The sequence below is a fragment of the Meleagris gallopavo genome, chromosome 15 (genome assembly GCF_905368555.1).
Source record: "Meleagris gallopavo chromosome 15, MGAL_WU_HG_1.1, whole genome shotgun sequence".
Taxonomy (NCBI): Eukaryota; Metazoa; Chordata; class Aves; order Galliformes; family Phasianidae; genus Meleagris; species Meleagris gallopavo.
In genome coordinates, this window is record NC_139418.1 from 13,229,490 (window position 1) to 13,249,598 (window position 20,109).

The window sequence follows — 20,109 nt, forward strand, 5'->3', positions numbered from 1 at the left end:
AAAGTTCAATTTATTCAGTCTTTTTTCATAGATCGTTCGCTCAGTGAGTTTTATTGCCTCATCAAGTGATTGATGGAAAGTCGCTAAAGAGTCTGAGTTCCACAAGTGAAGCAGCTCTCTGTGATTCATTCTGCAAGGCTGTGTGTTTTAAAACTTGCTGCAGCTTTCTGTTCTGGAGTGTTGTTTAGCAGTCAAATGATAACCGCTTGTAGCTGACATCCTAAACCACTACACTATCACTTGAACAGTAATTACTGCACAGAAATTCGTTAAGAATAGCCTGAGAAAAAGGCTATATTTTTGATAATGAACCGCTAATCTAGCCAATATTTTCTTGCCATATCCTTTAGAGTTTGTAATTTTGAGATTACTGTATTTTAACGCATTCTGTTCTCTGCATTAAAAAAAAAGCTAGTATGAGTCAGTTGTGTTTCTGTTTATTTAATCATAGAAAATCACTCGCTTGCTGTGCCAAGATGATAACATGCATGGGGATACTATGTTGGCTATCTGAGAATGGAAAGGAGTCAAATACTTTTGCCTTGACTCTTTCCTTTCCTGTGGTTTCTCCTAGCTGCATGCATTCCAGCTTGGAGAAGCAGCTTTCAATGTTCTGTTTGCTGTGCACAGCTGTCCAAGGGCAAGAAGAACACCAGTGTTGTGCAAGAAGAGCAATTTAGAAAGCAGAACGTGACCCTGGAGGCCTGCCTCTCATAGGAAGCAGGAGTGCTTTGGTCTCCCTGTACCTTGCACGCATCACTTTGTCTAGGGCAAGTTTTTCTTGCCTGGGACATTGCAGAACTGGGGCGGAGCCTCGTTCCACAGCTTGAATCCACGACCCATGTGCCTGAGTCCAGTATTCTTGGTTGTGTTGTCCATTATAAGAATCGGGAGAAGATTTGGTCTGGTGTGGGAGCACATTTGTTGTTGCCCACGTCCTTGAAGCCATACTGCAGCATTATTGCCTCAATATCTTTAAGCATCTGGCTTTAATGATTTCCCTGAGATTGTGCACTAAATCTGTTTGGAACAACAAATTGAACTCTGATCCCTTGGGTCCCATGTTCCATCTCTACCCATTCCATCCTAAGTTTCTCTCTTTCTTTGGGGGGGAGAATTTAAAACAGGTATCGTTAGAATTATTGAAACTCCAAGAAATAATACTATATTCCCCAGCACTCAATGGCCAAGCACTGAAGCTGAGTGCACTTAATTCTCTCAATTTACTTTTTCATTTGTTGTGTTTGCAAAGTATATTAAAGAGTCTCTTGAACAATATGTTGTTGACAAGACATCTTTAAGGCCCACTGGGCTGTGTGTTGCTCTCAGATTTACTGGGATTTTGAATGGGAATGAACTCATCAAGAAGGTTATTCTCACTTGGTTTTGTGTCCATTTTGCTTCACATCTTGTTTACTTCAGTGAAGAAATTCAACAGACTCGTGCATCTTCCTTCAGCTGCCCATTGGTATACATCCTGTGGCCAAAGTTCTTAACATGCTTCTATTTGCAGCTCCTTCCCAGGGATGGTGCTTTCTGACAACTGAGTTGGCAACAGACAAGTGCTAGAGTTGTTTGTTGCAAACTTGTTTCCATTAATGCCTTGAAATGCCTGCTATTGAAGGTGCTTTGACATCTGCTTGTGCTTTTGGTGGACTTCCAGCTTTTGCAATTGGATACTAAGTTGGAAATAATATTTGAATTAAGTTTCAAAGTTTGATCTTTACATTGCAAAATTTGTTGACTGAATTTAGTTCAAGTAAGTGAACGCATCTGCCATCTTGCCAACTTCTGATGTTATTTCCTCAGAACATCCCCTTTGGTTTGCACTTAACTGCCAAATGTGTCTTATTTTCCAATTATTGTCTGAGAAGAGTCTGTCTGGTGTTGCTGGTGTTGCCAAAGTGAGAGGCTGTTGGAATGGAGTTATATGTAAATAGTAGATCTGCGAACAGATTTTTGAACTGTACTATAAATGGCAAAGGTTTTTAATCTGCAATGGTTTAAAGAAATTAAAAGGTACAGAAAATACACATGCGGAATTGTTTGCTGCTCTGACTGAGGAGATACACATTTAGTCTGGGGCCTCTTCGTTTTCTGTAACAAGAATCAATGACAAAACTATTTCTGTTGACTTAAAAATCAAATCAGAGCCAGTTGAAGAGAATTTAAGTATGCACTCTATGTGTTTCCAGAGTTCAGACGATCTTTACAAATCACTGGAAAGTTAAAGCTAAACAATAGTTTTTTTGATGTGAGTTTTATCATACGAAATTTTTATGACGGCCTTAAGATACAAACACTCTGGACAATGTGGTGTCACCTCGGTTGGTGTGATGGAACTCAAAGTAATCTTCATCTAAGTGGGCAAAACCAACATGGGTGTCTGCCTGTGGCCTGTCAGACATTGCGGCAGACGGTGTGCTGTGAGGATGGCCCTGGGCCTTGGCCAGGTCCTTCCTGGGACACGTTTGGAGATGAGGAGCAGGCTGACCTTGGGACAGTAAAAATGCCATGAAATAAGTTAAGTCCTTCCCTTAACCCAGCAGATGAGCCTACTGCTGTGGAAAACTCCTTCTGCATCTGGGTTTCTTATTTTAATAAATACCCATGCAGTGCTTGAGGCAGACGTGCACTACTTGGTTGTGAAACGTAAGAGGCATAAACTCTCTCCCAGTTTCCTCATAACGTTCATGGTTTGTGAGGCAGAACACGTGCTTAAGCACAGGCAAATGCAGGAGGATCACAGTATGAGCAACATAGTGGTGTGGGTAATGAGCATATAATTGCCTTAAGCCTCGTAATCAAATTTATTGTCAAATTTATAGGGGCTTCTAACAGCCTGAGGATCACAGCTTTGCGTTGGGGAGTCAGTACGATCTCACACTCTGAGGCAACTGGAGGAATATCAGCTCCAGTGCACGAATATGATGTGTTAGCTTTGCTTCATTAGTGTAGTTCTAATAATTCTTATAATCAGTGTAAAACACAAACATTAAAACATCAGCTGTTTAAAGACTCCATTTACATTCCATTAAAATCGGAAGTTAATGGAAATGGATGTATAGAAAGTAAGCTTTTGAGGACATTTATGGTTGAGAGTTTTCTTACTGAACTACAAGCATTACATTTCATGTGTTCTGTTTTGGGGTACCAAGCCACAGCTGACTTACTATTGTAACTGACATAAGTACTTCTTATGGGATGAAATAGGCAGGGTTTGCCTTACAGCATTTCAGTCTCTCCTGGATGCTGCAATAACTGTTTGAGAGAAGCCTGTTAGCTGGCTGCTTGCCCAGATGCTATTTCTTCTAGAAACGCTTGGGAAGCCAGCAATACTTTTTAGATTGTTGCCCAAAACTAATTGTAGCTGTAGTACTGAGCTGACCTGGGTGGGTTCCTGGCGATGCTTTCCCTTCACTGAACAGTCATGAATCTCCAGGAACTGGCTGGCGCTTTGGCTGTTGTTAACTTGAGTGAATGTCTATCAATTGTCCCAAAACATTATCTGTGTTATTAGTGTTTGATTTCCTGCTTTAAAATCAACTGGTTGAAATATATTTATTTTCTCTCCTCTTTATTTGAAGGGGACTATTCACATTTACCTAAATTTAGACATGTAATGTAAGTTATAAATGTGGGAGCCCAAATCCCAGATTCATTCGAACAGGTTTCCCAAGAGCAATTCAGATTACCCATGTGAAATGCCCACCTTTTCCCTCCTGGGATAATATTCCCCTCTGTCCTTCCTACCGTTCCCTGCACTCCTGAGGACATTTAAACACACTGCGAAATCTGCCCTTGTTCAGTATAACCCTGCTTAACTTTGAGCATGTGCTTGGGCTCTTTGAAGTCAGTGAGCTTTAAGGTTGTATTCTTAAACACCTTCCAGATAGAGATGCCTTCCTGAAACTGCCCACAGGGCTGACGATGGGTTGAACTCATCTCATCTAGAACCCATAACTCATCTGGGCAAAAGGGTGAAGGATCTGCTCACAATGAATACAACAGAGAAGGCAAACGTGCTTATATAACTGTTATTTTTCCATTTGGACATCCATCTCCTGCTTTCATATGGCTTTACAATTTAGTTTTGTTTCTGCTTTATCTGGTTTTTGGATTTCACTGGCTTGTGACGGAGCAAAAAAGCAGAACTCAAGGTAGCACAGTATTGTCTTCAAAGTCTGCTCAGGTCCAATACCTGATGGCTAAAACAGATGCCTGCTGCAAATAATTCCACTAATTCTTTTTGTACTGTAAGTTCTTAACATTTATATTGTGATTGTGTTGCATACATTTTTGGTAGATTAAAACTTGGCATAGGCGATATCTTCATCTGGGAGCTTTCCCTTAAAATTAAGAAAAAATTTCAAACCAAAGTTGCCATCTCTTTTTGTGTGTAATGGCAAACCTGTGGGCCTTTGGCTTTTGTGACAAGCGAGACTCTGATACAGTGGCAGGAGAAATGCAAATAATTCCTTCCCCTGCAGATGATTTGAGTGAGATCTCTATTAACACATATGGTCTTCCAAATTCATTTGGCTTCTCCGCCTGTTTAAGCCAAGCATGTATGTCAGTTTGGAGCAGAATGAGTCTGCATATCGCTGTTCATACACACTGCATGAAAGACCTGCATCACCTGATGCAAAGCAGTGGAGCTATTTCAGTCCCTAATACTCAAGAATGTCCAGATATTTTCACAAGACAAAAACTTTAGTTCATAATCCATCCTCTAGGCTCATGTCCCCAGCTAGCACCAATTAGTCAGCCCTTTCTGCTTTGTAAATTGCAGAGACTTTTCCTTGTAAGAGTTATAGCCTGAAACACAGAGAATGTAAACACTATGATTCAGCCTCTAACTGGAGTAAATTATCCTCATTTTGCTCTCTTCAGAAGAGAATCTCTCACCAGCAAGTACTATTTTTTTTTCTTTGCATCTTCTGCGCATGGAATACCTCACCTACATTTATCTGAGAGCAGAGTAATTTCTGACATCGCAGAGGCGGACAGAAAATCCTCAGGCAATCTTACCTGTATTTCTGTGGTATGCTATGGGCCTGTGGATGATACACAGGTATTTCTTTATGTCTGATCTGACCTTGGATTGTCCTCTCTGTGGGAGTATCTCAGTGAGCTGTTCTCTTTGATGACACAAGAACTAGTTTTCCAGTCCGACTATTAAACCGTGCGCACCCAACAGCCCGTGCCTGATGGCTCCTTCTACTTTCCATCTCCAAAGACCCAAATATAGTAACTAATTTTGATAAGGTCGTAATTACTTTCTGGCATAAAGAGAATGTCTGTTTTGAGAAGTCTGTCCCTGCTCAGCTTTCAGAGCTGTGTCCTTCAAGAAGGCTGGTAGCTGACCTACTGCCACCTCGCTGCTTCCTCGTGGCACGGAAAGGTGTTCCAATGAATCTAGCAGTACGGATTTCTTCAATAGCAAGACATTCCCACACTGGGAGTGGGAATTATATATACACCTTTTGCTATAGAAAGTTGAAAATGCAGGTTTGGATCAAGCAGAAGTCCAGCGGTTACACGGAGCAGGACCTCTCCTGCATGGAGCACACGGCTGTTCTATTTGACCCATTTCTGAGCACTTATTCACAGTGGCTGTTGCTTTGTAAGCAGGTCATGCCATTACTTAATTGCACATTCAGCCAGGACATTTCTCATACCGGGTCTGATTAAAACAGAGAATCAGGGAGCAGTTCTTCGGTCTCCTGTAGGAAGGTGCACAAAATTGCATTCTGTTGTTTTTCCCCTGGGAAGAGCTTTGCTGTGCACACCCTCTTTTTCAGATCGCCGTCTCCTTTTATTGCTTTCGTTCTTCCGAGGTTTCAATAAGTTCCTTAACACATCACATCTGGTTTCTTTAGCCCCTTTGTCTGTGTGTGTGCTTTAAATTCATCTTTATTTGCAGACTTTTGACACAGCAGGTTCCAGTTTTAATAGTCTGCAAAGTGAAAGGCCTACATTTCACACACTATTTTCAGCACTGTTCCATTAAATTGTAACACTGAAAAGAAGAGCATCCTCCTCAAGTGCTGAAGAGGGTGTTGCTTCCTCATACCTAAGTCCCAGTCTCTGCTGTAAATCTTCTGAGTTATTCCCAGATCTCAGAATGGGGGGTACTTTCCTCAAACCTGGAGTTCTTGGAGTCACAAATGTGAATTTCACCATTATTTTTTAAACTTTTTCATCTGAGGGTCTGTTTTCTATTTAAAACAAGTGCTTTAAGGAGGAGTTTTTCTCAAGGGAAAGAAACAGGAAAATCAGTCGCATTTCTTGAAGTCTCAGAACCCACCAGGCCAGTGAAAATCAGCCTGAGTGTATGCTTAGTGCCCTAGGTATGTCACTGTTGATCAGCATTTGCTTCACATCTATACTCTTTCTTACTATCTTAGTTTATGTAGAATTTTATTGTTTTTTTTTTTCCTCTTTATTTTTTGCTGTGTTTGTCACCTCTTTCTTCAAAGTAAATGAACAATGATAATTCTTCATGTGTACATCTCTCCACAGGCAGCTCAAAGGCTGAATCTGCTCAGGGTCGGTGGTAATTTCCGAATCTTACACCTTGAAAGTACAGCATTATCATTTTTTCCACTACTGTGTTGAGCTATGAGCCACTTCAACCCCTTTCCTCCTGTCATTCCCTTTAACTTTTCCTGTAGTTTCACCTCTGTGTTTGATTTTCATTGCATGGTCAGATCAGTTTTTTCCAGCATTTAACCTGTAGTTTGGTAGACCTCAGGGGAGAGATTCCAATCCATTCCTACTGAAATTAGGCATGAAACCTACTAATGCTGTTACGGAAAAGACTCAGTGAGTATCATTGGTATCCTGGTAGACAAGGCATGCCCAGAAGGACAGAGGCTCCAGAGTCAGTGCTACATTGACACATTAAACCCATAGGAGGAGTTTCTGCTTCATGTGGTGGAGGTGAACATGGGCTTTCTGGCATCACGCAATGAATGCTGTCCTCAGTATGGAATGGAGAAAGCAAAAGTAGTATGTTGAGTTCAGCAGGAAAGAAAAGGCCTGTTTTCTTGTGAGTCAAAGTATTTCAAGAGCTACACATAACAGTAACCCATTGATGTTATAATAAAAATACAGAAAAATGACAGAATTTAAATAGAAGAGGGGAAAGCATAGACTTGACCCCAAAGACTTGCTAATCTTGCTGTTATTTCATCCATGTGCATAAAACAGAGCTAACAGCCAGGCATGCTGTGTGCCCCCCCAGGGCCACGTGTGTGCATTTCTGCTGCGAGGAGAGCTGTCTGCAGCCTTCATCAGCTGCAGGGAGACCTGCATGCGGGGCAGAGCCTGGAGCTCTAAGGAGAAAAAGTCTGAAGAAAACGCTGAGATTAAGGATAGGTGGCAGCACAGGCTGTGGTTACTGTTTTAATAGTGGTTTTACTTGTTTAAAGCATGACTTTTGGGTAAATCACCATCAACCAACCCATATGCAGGAGAATAAAGTTCTTGATTCTTCAGAGTGTTAAAACTGCTAGGCTTTTTTCTTTCCCCAGCAGAGGAGCTGTGGAAGGAATGTGAAAGATGCTGTTTGGAAAGCATTCTGCAAACCAGAATGTATTTAAAAAACAGTCTCTGAGAAATAAATCACTACCTGATGATGAAGACAGCTGAGCTGGGCCAAGAGTCTTTCGTGTGCCAACTCTCTCTCACGTGACACGAGTTATATTGGAAGCTGGCAGCCTGTGCTGCTTGCGAGGCTGAAAATGCCGAAATATTTTCTTACAGAAAGTAAAAGGTAGATAAAAATATGGCCTCAAAACTTTTCAAAATATCTCTCTGCAGGGCACGGTGAATCTAACCTAAGTCACAGTCCTGCTGTAAAGTCAAAACATCCCCAAACACCCAGAAGCACAAATTTTATGCTGCTTCAGTTTAAAACAAATAAAGCACTTAAGGATGAAGAAATTGTAGGGATGAATTTGGATCGTTTTCAGGTTTACAATAAAGCTTGAATTCAGAGTTTCCTAATAGTGTTAGGTTTCACTGTGAAAATGGCAGATCCAGCATTCATCAGTAAACCAAAGTGCTGAATAACCAAGGACTAGTAGGGTCTGTCAGCACTAAACATTTGCAAGAGTTAAGGCACATTAAGGCTGACTTAAGCAGTAAGTGTAAAAATGGGATTAATCAAAGGATGGTTTACCATTCTGAAAGAGAAATATGAAACTCAGGCTGAGTAATTAATGGACAAGCAAAGAAAGAAAAAGAGAACTTGCATGATGTTCTGTATTCATTGACTCTCCTTTGTAGGATTTATAAATAAACTACAATAAAATTACTAGGTAATTCACTGCAGCCCAGTTAAGGCCAACAATAATTGCATATATTCTGTAAATCACAGTAGAAATGCCAGACCTATGAAAATACAGCATATTCTTGCTTTTCTCTCAGCAGAAAATTGCACAGTAAAAATAGATCTATGTCAATTTTTATGTCATGGTCCATCATCATTTCGTATAAAGGACTGGAAGGTCCCATTGCAAGCAGCTGATATCTGGGCTTGTTCCAAAGCTGTTGAAGTCACTTTGGTTTCACTGGCTTCGTTTGGATCTGCCTGGGCAGATTGATTAGCAAGGGGACATTCGTGTGAGGGCAGAATCAGACCACAGCTTTGTCTTTCACTTTGTTCTCTGTCTCCTGGTGCGGCGATGGCAAAGGTGTCGAGGACAAGGTACTCAAATGCAGCTCTTGCATTGCTTTTATATCCCACATGCTGGATGGAAAAGGGCAGAACTGCAGGCTCCTAAAACTGAAATAGCTCTGCTAAAGTTTCTTCCCCTTCTGCCTCACACCACATCCCTGCCACAGGAGAGGTGATGCATTAAGTGAGGCGGAGAGACCAGGAGAAACCCTTCTCTTGCCCATGCCACAAGGATGAGACAGTTCCAGCTGCCTTGAATTTGCAGGCTCATTCTGACAGCTCTTCTGCCTCTTTCTTCTATGAGGATGGAGCCAGGAACAAGAAAGATTTTTCTGCTTTCTGCATCTGCCCCTCTTTGCTCCCACACAGCTGGAGCTATCCTAGGGGAAGCCATGTGGAGAGGACATTCCATGTGTAGGGCTGAAGGGAAGCACAGATCTTCCTGTCCCTGCCTGAGCTTACCTCTGACCTCACTAACGCTAGCAGCTCTCATAGAAAACTCCCTAGATGCCAAAATGCCAAACCCAGCCCTTCAATCCAAAATACCCAAATTATGTGAGAAAGCAACATGAGAAAAACTCCAACTGGGTATCTGTTCAACAGACTGATCTGGTAGCTTGGGAATAGCTGATCCTAAACTTGCATCCAGCCAAACAGGAGTTTGCTTTCTTTGATGCAATCTTCCAGCTCCCCAGTGACCTCTTTGAGATCCTGATGGTCTTGAGTCCAACAATCTGTCAGTAGGTGTGCAAATCAGACATTGGGTCTATTCAGTTATATTGAGCCAGACCTTTGCTAATACATGGCATCATTTCTCCATGGACTTCTGGGAGCTCTGTCACTTTGCATTAGCTGAGGACCTGGCCTTATGTAATTAGATGTTTTCACACTCTCTTGGTGACATGCCCTCCTCCGACAGCCTGAATTACAGGCTATCATGGTTTGTAAAGAGATACACTCCTTCCTGAGGAGCAGAAGGATGCACAGACTCAGACTGCATATGCCCTATTCAAATGAGATTTGGTAAAGTCATATATTTGGGATTTGCTCACATACTTGGAAATAGCAAAAATGCACTGGGAGAAGTGATCCTGAGGGCTCTCAGAGTCCTTGGTCATGAAGGGCAGATGGGTCAAAGGCTCAGCTGCAAGTGCTGGGGGTTCTTACACAGATGTTTGGGTCACTGAAGGCCTAATGGCTTCCAGGCTCTGAATTACCGTGCTGATGTAATGTTGGTGACGTTTTTGTGTTATTGTGCAAGCCTGTAGAAATCACAGCACCACTGGCAGAGCTGTTGAATAAATGTGGTGTTAATAACGTGAAATTTACCCATGATGAATCTAGTTGGGTCTTTGAAGGGTTTAGCTGCTTCTGGCAATGTTGTTTCCTTTGCAAAGAGGTGTTTGCTTTAACCCGTGGAGTTAGGAAACGTTCATGCTGAGGTAACCCTTTCATAGTGCATTTGCAGAATGGACTCTGTGTCATCTTTAACCCAAGGATGTAATTTTGAAATATCAAATCACTGCTTGCAAGTACTATGCTATGTCCTAGGTATCCCACTGTGAGAAATTGTTGGTTTTTTGCTCTTATTTTAAATTTGTTTATATTCAGATCATTTGTCACTAATATTAGAGACCTATCAGGTCAAATTTAATCCTCTTTTTATCTCTTCTGTGAATTCCATTACTTTGACTTCATATAACACCGACATTTGCAAGGAGTTTTCTAAATCCCAAAGTTTTGATTTTCTGTTAGGACATCGCATTCTTAATTAAAAGAGGCAGAATCTCTTACAAGGCTGCTTAGTGAGTTATGGGCTATTGGTGACCAATTGTGAGATGCTTTAAAGCATCCTTGGAAAGAATACTCAACACAGACCGACCCCAGACCTCCTGTAAGTCAGTTCTAATCTCTTGCAGGCCGTCTTATGGAGGAGTTGTTAGCACTCAAGGAGGGCAGCACGGATTAGAAGGTGCTGGAACACTTTGTCAAAATGTTGGCTTAGAGAGGCTTTGAGATTGCATTGAGGACCGTGGCGGAGCTGCACTTTTGACTACTTCCAATTAAGAGAAGGTGACCTTACAGCCTTGCTGTGATGCTGCAGTGCCCTGAGGGAGCAGAATGCAGTGAAGGAAACACACGTGGAGCATCTTGTCATGGCACAGCCCATTTGGCTCAGCGATGCCTTGCTGGCCTTTGTCCGCCCTTCTCAAAGGGAGCTAAATGAAGTCCTGTTCAGTCTTTTCGGGAGTATCTCCATGGCTGTTCTGTCTTAAAAGTGAGACAAGCCTCATCATTGCTGGCACTGCTCATAGGAAGGGTGCAGGCTGCCTGAAGTTTGATACAGCCCTGCTGGTGCTTTGTAACTGCTTTCCATCAGCTTCCTTAGCATCTGTGAGGAGGCTCTGCCTGTGCTTCTCAGCCTCATAAAGTGGTGGCAGTGGGGTCAAGGTAGAGAGACAGAAGTGGGCAGGCAGCTTCCTTTGGTTCAGACCCTTCAGGTACTGATTATGGCTTGAATATCACCAGGAACCTGGCTTAGTCCCCAATAAAGAGATCTATTTTTCTGTTCCTGTTCCTGCTGCATTTGGCCACGACTCCAGAGGACAGCTCCACAGAACAATATGGTTCATTCTGGGAATAGACTCACTCTATAAGGGTAATCCAATATACTATTTATAATTTTTGGCACTTCTTGAGACATGGAAGCACAGAAACATGAAGGCGGTGGCAGTGGGCAGCACACTGCAGTGGCTCAACTAGTCCTAATTCTTGTATTTCTCATGGGTGTGGAAGCAGCTTTCTCCTTGTGATGAGTTCTCATCCCCTCCATGGAGCCAGGGACCTCCCCAGCATTGTTCCTCTGCAGAGGAATGCACAGCAAGTGGCCATCTTTGAAACTGCAGCCAAGGGGTGGTGAGTGTGATCCACCATAGCTAAAGGGTTGGGATTCCAGAGCTGCACAGATTGTCTGAAAGCCTCGCTCCTCCCCAACCGTACGGAGCTGGTGCACTGCACTGCTCGCCCTTTTGTGGCTGGAAATATTTCCTTCAGTGGAGAAAATGTGCTGTGGTTCCTGTGGAGGAGTGTGGCACTGAAAGCAGCAAGGAGGCCACGTCCCTGCATGTGCTGTGGTGAGAAGGAGGGCTGCGGAACAACAGAGGCCAAAGGGAGCACAGCCAGAGGCAGCAGGTCAGCGTTAGCAGGGGGATGCTGAGCCTGGCACTGGAGTGCCGAGGTAATAAGAATAGCTTATGAGAGGCCCGTGCTGCAGGAATGGGCAGAAAACAGTGCTATTTTTTGCTTATTTACAACAAAATCCTTGTTCAGCAAATATTACCCTCCAACAAGTCCATCCAGAAGAGAGAAGGAAGCAACAAGCCATGGCCTCATTTATCCCAATTGCATCTGCAGGACAAGGCTGGAACAATTACTGCACTCGAGAGCAAACTGAACTCGGTGCATCTCACCATCAGGTTCCTGTGACGGCTCAGGGTGAGTGCAGGGAGGTGGGAGCAGAGCTCTGGAGCCACGTGCTGGTGTCACTGCCGTGCCCACAGCTCAAGACTGTCCCCTCCTGGGCTGCACTGATTGATTCCATGGGAAGGGGTCGTGGCCGCAGCCAGGAGGGACTGCAGCACCACACGTCTCATCTCTGTTAGCATTCTGCCAAAGCTGCTCTTAGGGAAGTTGTCTCCTGGTCTGCTGTGCTGCCAGCCTGGGCTGGTGTGAAATAACACCCCGCCCAAATCGACAACAGGAATTTGTTTCTTTTATTTGGGCTTTGAGGAACGTAAAGAGGTATTCTGTGACCCTGCAGCAGAGTCAGCACTGGATTGATGTGACTTCTGAATGTGATTTCTGTGGTCAAACTTTGCAAACTGCTTTAATGTTTAATGTGCCAGTCAATTAAATAGGCTGCTCTGTGCGAGGTGATACAGTGGCATTGTACAGCTCAGCTGGCATTGCCAAGGCGGACCAAAAATATCAAAAGAAGGCTTAATGTCCCTGTTTACATAACATAGTTTTGTCTGTTGTGTGGTTCGTTAATTCCTGCAGCAACCAGACCATGGCCTCAGAGCAGGAAACCTCCTCCCTGATCTGAGCTACAGCAGTAGCTGATTCTCTCTCTTGCTAATTTGGTTAAAGTGGTGATAGAAAATCAGCTTTATTATCTGCTGTATGTAATGGTGACTGTTCCACTGCATAGAGCATCACCTGTCTTAATCCCTCTTGGTCGGGATTGGATGTTGCTTGGCTAAATAGCCTTCCTGAGTTAATCACATGGGGGAAGTTTCCTTCAGCCCAGCCCAGCAGACAGCAGTGCTGGTACAACTGAGCTGTGCTGAGCTTTAGGGCCAGAGAAATAACAAGTGTCTGGGGGCAGGACCTTCTAAAGGTGGTTGTATTGCCAAATCCATCTTCCAGCAGGGCGGAGGCCTTCCAGACCTGTGCAATGCAGGAACAGCTTCAGGAGGATGTAACCTCAGGGTCAGGTTTGCTGCCCTCATCATGGGAAGGTTTTTCATGGGGAAGCGGAGCCTGCATTGAGATTTGTTTTCACACTTTAATCAGACTGGGAAATGAGGTCTGTCCAGCTGTTTTTATGAGTTGGCCAATAATGAAATTTCCTTTGATGCAAGTAAAAACCTTTGGAAGGAAGGTTTTCAGATTGTGCTTTAAAGTGAAAGCTCAGTGCATCTTTTCCATAAGGGTGTTTTATTTGATTCTGGTTCTAATTCAGGAATTGTTCCAAAGCCCATTAACATAAATGAAGAGAGTTTTATTGACTTTGATGGGATTTGGATCATGAGGCACTAATTGAATGGTAAAGTGTCCATTAGTGGAGAGGAAACAGAAGAGAGGAGAGCCAAAGACTGTTGTGATGAACCCCGTGAAGCTGAATGAACTGCAGCCAGAGTCTCCGTATCTTCACAGCTGAGCTTTTCCATGTTTCTCTGCCTCGGTTATTTTGAAACAGATACAATTGCAGATTTTTAAGGGAACCCAATTAAAAATCGGATAAAAATCCATACATCTTTCCTGCTTGTTTTCAGGTTTCAGTAGACTTGCTTATTCAGTGAAGGCAATAAGAAAAACATGGGACTTGATGTGCAATAGAAGAAAAAGGTAGGCTTTAAGCAATAGCAGAGATAGATACCAGTAATGCACGCTTCCTTTGCTTGAATATCCTCGTCAGGCTGTTAAGGAATGCATAGAGCTCCACATTCCAAAGAAAAGTTTTTGCAACGAGTTTTCCAGATCTGGTGCTAAAATAGAAGGTGGGAGGAAAAGTTCATATACTGCATATCTGGAGGGTCTGTGCAAAAAGTGGTCTGGATCAATTAAAAAAAAGAGGGGAAGAAAAAGCAGGTTTGGAACTAGACATAGAATCAATCTTGTACAGATCAACTGCAAACACAGTAATAAACGCTGAATTTATGTGTGCTGCCGGATGGATAAAAAATGGTCTGACAACAAATAAGCTGGCTGTCTTTTGCTCCTTTTGCTGCGATTTTGCCTGGGTGAATTCTGTGGCCTCCAGTGCTGCTGGGACTCTGAGGTCAGCGCTCTGCAGAAAGCACTTATGGGGTCTCATTATGACAGTGGGATGGTCAGGAAAAAAATACTTAAGCCAGTTGGATGTGTAGGAATGCATGTATAACCACGTAAGCTGAAGTTTCTGCCTGTCTGTGTTTGCACGTCAGCTAGCTGCACCCACAGCTTTGAGAACAGCCCTAAATGAGAAGTTTTCTAAAACATCTTTCTGGCACCGTTGCCCTGCTCAAGCATTTACAGTGAGCAGCACTTCAGTGATCCTTACGGGTCCCTCCAGCTTGGGATTTGCTATGGCTCAGAAGGATTTTCTGTTTCTGATGTTTCTCTTCAGGCTTGCTAGTGTGTACTGAGCATCCTCAGCCCCCTTACTTAGCAAAAAGATTTTCCTCCTGTGCTGCTCAGTGGTGTTCATGATCAGAATTTATGAAAAAATATTGACTTGATTTTTTTTTAGATTTTTATAAAAATTATTCAGCAAAAACGTCAATCGTGACACCATGATATCGTAACACCATTGTCTATAAGCTCATCCCAGCCTTCCACTGACACAAATCACAAAGGCCTCACGTCTCCAGGTGCAGAGTAGAGGTAATGAAGTTGAGTTGTAGGTTTGTAAATTTGCCACTTTGGGGATAGCCAAAAACCTAGAAGAGGTACTTTTCCCCCATAAAATCAAGTCAAACAGGAAAGGATGAAAGAAGTGGATTTGTGCCAAACAATTCCAACTTTCCTCTGTGCTTCCACAATGAAATGCTTGAAGTAGAGCCCCACCTCCCTTTTCTAAAATAAATCTTGTCTTTCAAACCCAGTGGTTACTTAATAGAAAGTTTCCAGAAAAATCCTTCCAGCTATACATTTTATGTGAGAAAGATTAATTGGAAAGAATTCTTTTCTTTTGAGGAAATAGCAATGTGTGGGAATTGTGTCTGATGGAGCCACAGGGTGAAGCTGCTGCTGGGGAACTTCACACTGTGCTTTCTGAGGGGGAAGGAAAGTGAAGTGGCAGAGATTGTCACTGTGCAGCAGTGCCCCTGGGGCCCCCCATCCTGGTGCAGAAGGGATGGTTATAGAAGGGGGCTGGAGATTCTTAGCAGCAACTGAGTCCCACTCAACTCTTCATTCTAAGGATGAAATTTTGCACATTTCTGACTGATTTTTTTCCTATAGGAGTTCATAGCATCATAGAATTGTTTGAGGTGGAAGGGACCATTAAAGGCCATCTGGTCCAACTCCCCTTCAGTGAACAGGGAGACCCACAGCTCCTTCAGTGCTCAGAGCCCCTCCAGCCTGACCGTGGCTGTCTGCAGGGATGGGACACCTGGCTGCCTGCAGGGATGGGACACCACCATCTCTCTGGGCAACCTGTGCCACTGCTTCACCATCCTTATTGTAAAAACCTTTTCCCTTATATCCAATCTTTATCTCCCCACTTGAAACTACTTCCCCTTGTCCCATCACAACAGACACTGCTAAAGAGTCTGTCCTTCTTTCCTGTAAAGTTGGCCAGTGTGGGTGCACAGGTTAAGCAAGGTTACAGAAGAATTACTGGACTAACTCCTCAGAGAACATGACTGGCATTAAAGTAATTTCATTAATTATGAAAGTATAATCAGATGGAGATACTGGTGTGTGGGAATACAGAGATGGATGTGCTACATACGGACTGCACAATAAAGTCTTTCCATGCGTTACTTTTTCTTCTGAGGAGAGAGAAGCAGTCCAAAATAGAATGTAAATACTTTCATCACTTTTAGCTTCATTGTTTCTAAATTAAAATCTGGCTGGCTGAGAACAAATAACAAATTTTCCCTCTCCCCAAACCTGGCAACTATTGATCCAAGTTGCTTCACCTTTGAATGGAAAGTGTTGCCTCGTGTTCCTGCAATACAGCCTGTGTTTCCACAGCAACCTCTTCTGCTCTTGGACCTGCCAGAACCAACAGGTGACATTTTAAACTCTGAAGCATTTACTTGCACTGCTGCCTCTTTGGCCATGAGTGAGACTTGCCCAAGCCTGTATTTTTGCAGGGAGCTGAAGCTGTGGAAAGGTGATGGAGTCAGATTGTATCTGCCATATGAGGGCTGCTCTCAAAGTAATGCTTCCGTTTTATTGTGTTGACCCCCTACACAGAGTGGATGTTGTACAAGGAGTGTTCTGTAGCTGAAGCTGCTTTAGCAAAGTGCTCTTGTTTTCTTTGTAGCTGCAGTAGTTTTGTAAATAAACAGGAGGCGTTACTTTTGGAGCAAGCTGCATACATCCTGCTGATTTACAAAAGATGTGGAAGTCCTGTTTCCCCGACCTCAGAACAAATCCAGCAGCAGGACTGATTCCAGATCTCTCTGTGCTGCTCTGCACTGTTCTGTTGGTTCTTACCTTAAAACCAGGGAGTGATGAACCCATTTCAGGTTAAGTGTGGTCTAATCCAATTGACAATCAATCTGAAAAGCACTTATAAAATAAAATTAAAAAAAAAAAAAATGAGGAAGAGAAATGGAAAAGACCCAGCTATCTTGGAGGGCTTGGAGGGGAGGTCTTGCAGTGAGCAGTAAAGTGCAGTTTGGTTGGTTGGCCAGGCTTATCTGTAAAAGTCTCTCTTCTAGTAGGAGGAGCACTCGTGATTCTGTGAGATGTGCCTTTACTGTCTGCCTGTAACATGGTTTGGCTGCTGAATTGAGCTCCTAAAATATATATATATTTGCAGTTATAGGCAAGCTGCCAAAAATGTGACTAACAGAGCAGTGCCTATTGATCTCTTTTGAAAGTCTGTCTTAACACTGCTCTTTGGAAGATACCAATCAATTCACCCTTACTGTAGTATTTATTCAGACACTTTTGGAGGAGAGCTCTATTTGTTCCAAACAGAAGAGATGTGAGAAAATAATACTTGCTCTTCTATTTTGGCTGTCAGTGTGTATTTGAATGTATCTTTCATGAGGTGGGAGAGGGCTGATTTACCCACAAGTACCCGTCATGGCCTTAAGCCCTCACTCAGATGCCGTATCTCCACATTAGAATAAAAACAGGCTAACCACTTGTTTTGTTTTGATCTGTGACTTTATGGCTTGGAGCAGGAGATGCCTTCCAGGAATGACTGTATGCACTGAGAAAATGTGAGCGTGGGTTCTTTCCTCTGTGTTCATTGAAGCCAGACATTGCAGTGACATCTATCTGCTAGGAGCTGCACTCAGCACCTGACCCACGTCCTGCTCCTCGCAGGGCTCCCTGCACCCACGTGCACACACACGGCCTCAGCAGTGTCTGAGCTGCTGTGCAAGCCGTGCCCCTCGGCCCCCATCAGAGGTCTGGGATTTCTGGGGATGGGACCGACGTTACCCGTAGCACCTGGGAAGAGAAGAGAGTTATAAATATTGGTGACTCGTCCTCTGGGGCTGGGCTTGGACTGCGCTCCAAAGCAGAACAGTGCTCTTTGTGCTGAAGGAGTAACGGTGCAACAAAACCAGGTTACAAAGCTCTCCAGGCAACTGTACAGGTATACATTGCTTAGCCAGAGCTGTCTTTACATTCTTGGGCTGATATCTTTATCAGAAGAGATGAGATGTAGATGCTTGAATTTCTCCTGGACTTTCTCAACAAGGAAACTGGTGCCGTATGTTCTGCGCCATGCTTTGATCCAGCTGGGATCCAGCCAGGGTGAGAATAATTTCATGCTTTTACTTTGCTAATCAGGAAATGAGATAGTTCATATAACAAGACTCCTTTAGGAAAAATAAAAGCCTTCTACTCACTTTGCAGACATTGCTTTTCAGATAATTAATTTGTGTTTTGCTTCTGAACCAACCAAACATTTAATATAGATAACGCAAAGCTTTTTCCTTCCGGTGTTCCTGAAATCAAATTGCAGACAAGAGGAATGACTTTTCTTCCTTGCAAAAAACAGCTGGTTCTCTTGAAACGGAGGTGTGTAAGTGCATACATTGCCCTCTCTTGTTTATTTTCTGCCTGTTTTGCTTACAGCAGTACAGCCCAGTCATATTCAGAATGTGCACCGATTCTGAAAATGAGAATTGTTCCATTGCTTGGGCTGGTATGATGGAAAAATAAGAAATGAAAGTGAATGTAATAATAATGTTTTTGTTATCAAGTATCAGGTTCTTGCTTTGGTACTTGTGGCTGCTTTGGTTCACTACTGCTTAATTGCTTTTTTGAGCATGTTACAGAATAATCACACATTGAAAGAGTGTAAAACCTACGACTCAGCCATGCAGTGTATCTCTAAATTGCTGTATTTCCTACTTTCAATCCTCCGCATAGTTACCTTCCCAAATATGCATTGCTCTTTTCTCTGGAAAAGAAGTCAAAGATTAAAAAAAATGTCCTCGTTTCTGGATTAAGATTTATGGAAACTACTTGAAAAAAGAGGCTTCCTGCAGCAGTCTGTGTGTACCATTATATTTCACCATACTTGTCATGTTGTTTTCTATATTCAGGATATCCCAAATGCCACCTTTTGTAAAAGACAGTTGATCCTTCTAATGGAGCTCACAGGAAGAGAAGACAAATACTGATTAAGTGAAATTTGGGTTGGATAGTTTATATTATTGTACATTTTAAGTCTCTAAAATACTTAAAAAATGGAATAAGTTGGCAAGCAGCGCTAATGCTTCTGTACAGCATATGGGAGAAATTGGTAAAATGAGTAAATCTCTCTTACTTTCAGTACTTACAGGGAGCTTAATATCATTAGGAAAAGAAAATGTAAAACATGTGATAGCAGATGCCAGGCTGACCACAACACTCGAGCTCTCACGAAAGCCCCCTTTTAAGCCGAACGTCGCTTTGGCCAAAACATTCTTTTAGGACTGACGGTTTTCATTCCTGGTCTTAGGCCAAAGGTAAATTCTCATTTACGTGGAAACTTCCAACAAAGCCCATTCCATCACTTCTGCTGTTCTCTCTCCATCAGCGTTCCTTCCGCTTTCGGGCGCTGTGTGGGATCCAGCCCTGGCAGAGGGCTGCTGCTCATCGCTGCTCCCCGTGCTGCTGGGGGCCGCTGAAGTTGGTTGAAATTTAAAATGTCAGCAGTGCTCATTTTTGCACACATCCACAAAAATGTTGCTGTGCTCCCTTGCTCTTGTTGTGCAGTATCACCAACAATGTTTGTGATCCTGATGTTTGATCCCTTGTATGACACAAACCACAATGCCTCCGCCAGCCTCACCCGTACCCAGCCCAGCAAAGTGCTCGAGCTCCACACCAACCTTTCAGAAAGTCATGTTGAACCTTTCAGAGATACTACAGGCCACAGTGGATTTTCTGCACTATTCCATGTGCATTTGCCCTCTCTGTAATCCAGTCCAAAAAGCAAATCTTGTTCAGTTACATGGGGAACTCGGAAAGGTTTGTGGCACCCGGTGAAAAAGAAATAGATATATAACCTTTGCAATAGCAATGATGGGCATTGTAGCAAACAAGGAGGTGTGGAACAAGGAGTTGGAAGTGGCCAAAACATCACAATGTGAACTGAGCAGGCAACTGAAAAGCAGCCAAATTACTCTTGTAGTCTTGTTTAAAGGTAATTTTCAGTTTCATTAAGACTTACCAGGTTGGAACATGCTCCCTTGTGATCTTCTTCCCTGAGGTTAGAGACACCAGGGATCTCAGCTATTCTCATTTGCAGTTCTTTCTTTTTGGGGTTACTTGAAACCTTGGCTTTGTATTTCTGCTGTGTGAGCGTTTCCCTGCTTGCTTCTCTGAGGTCTTCCTCGTCAATGAATTGCTCCCACAGTTGTGCCTTTTGGTCTTTTTCTTTCTTTGGGCTTTTCTTGACCAGCTGCTGGCCTGGCACCCCTGGGCAAGGTAACCAGGTGAGATCGGTGTGCAGGATGGGTCAGCTTGGGTTCCCT

At 43.1% G+C, this 20,109-nt stretch overlaps 1 protein-coding gene across 2 annotated transcripts in view; it reads left to right on the forward strand.

The window, feature by feature from the left end:
* The window catches only part of ADAMTS2 (ADAM metallopeptidase with thrombospondin type 1 motif 2), a 223,481-nt gene that overhangs the window by 57,112 nt on the left and 146,260 nt on the right, over nt 1-20,109 (forward strand). The gene's annotated exons all lie outside the window — the stretch shown is intronic.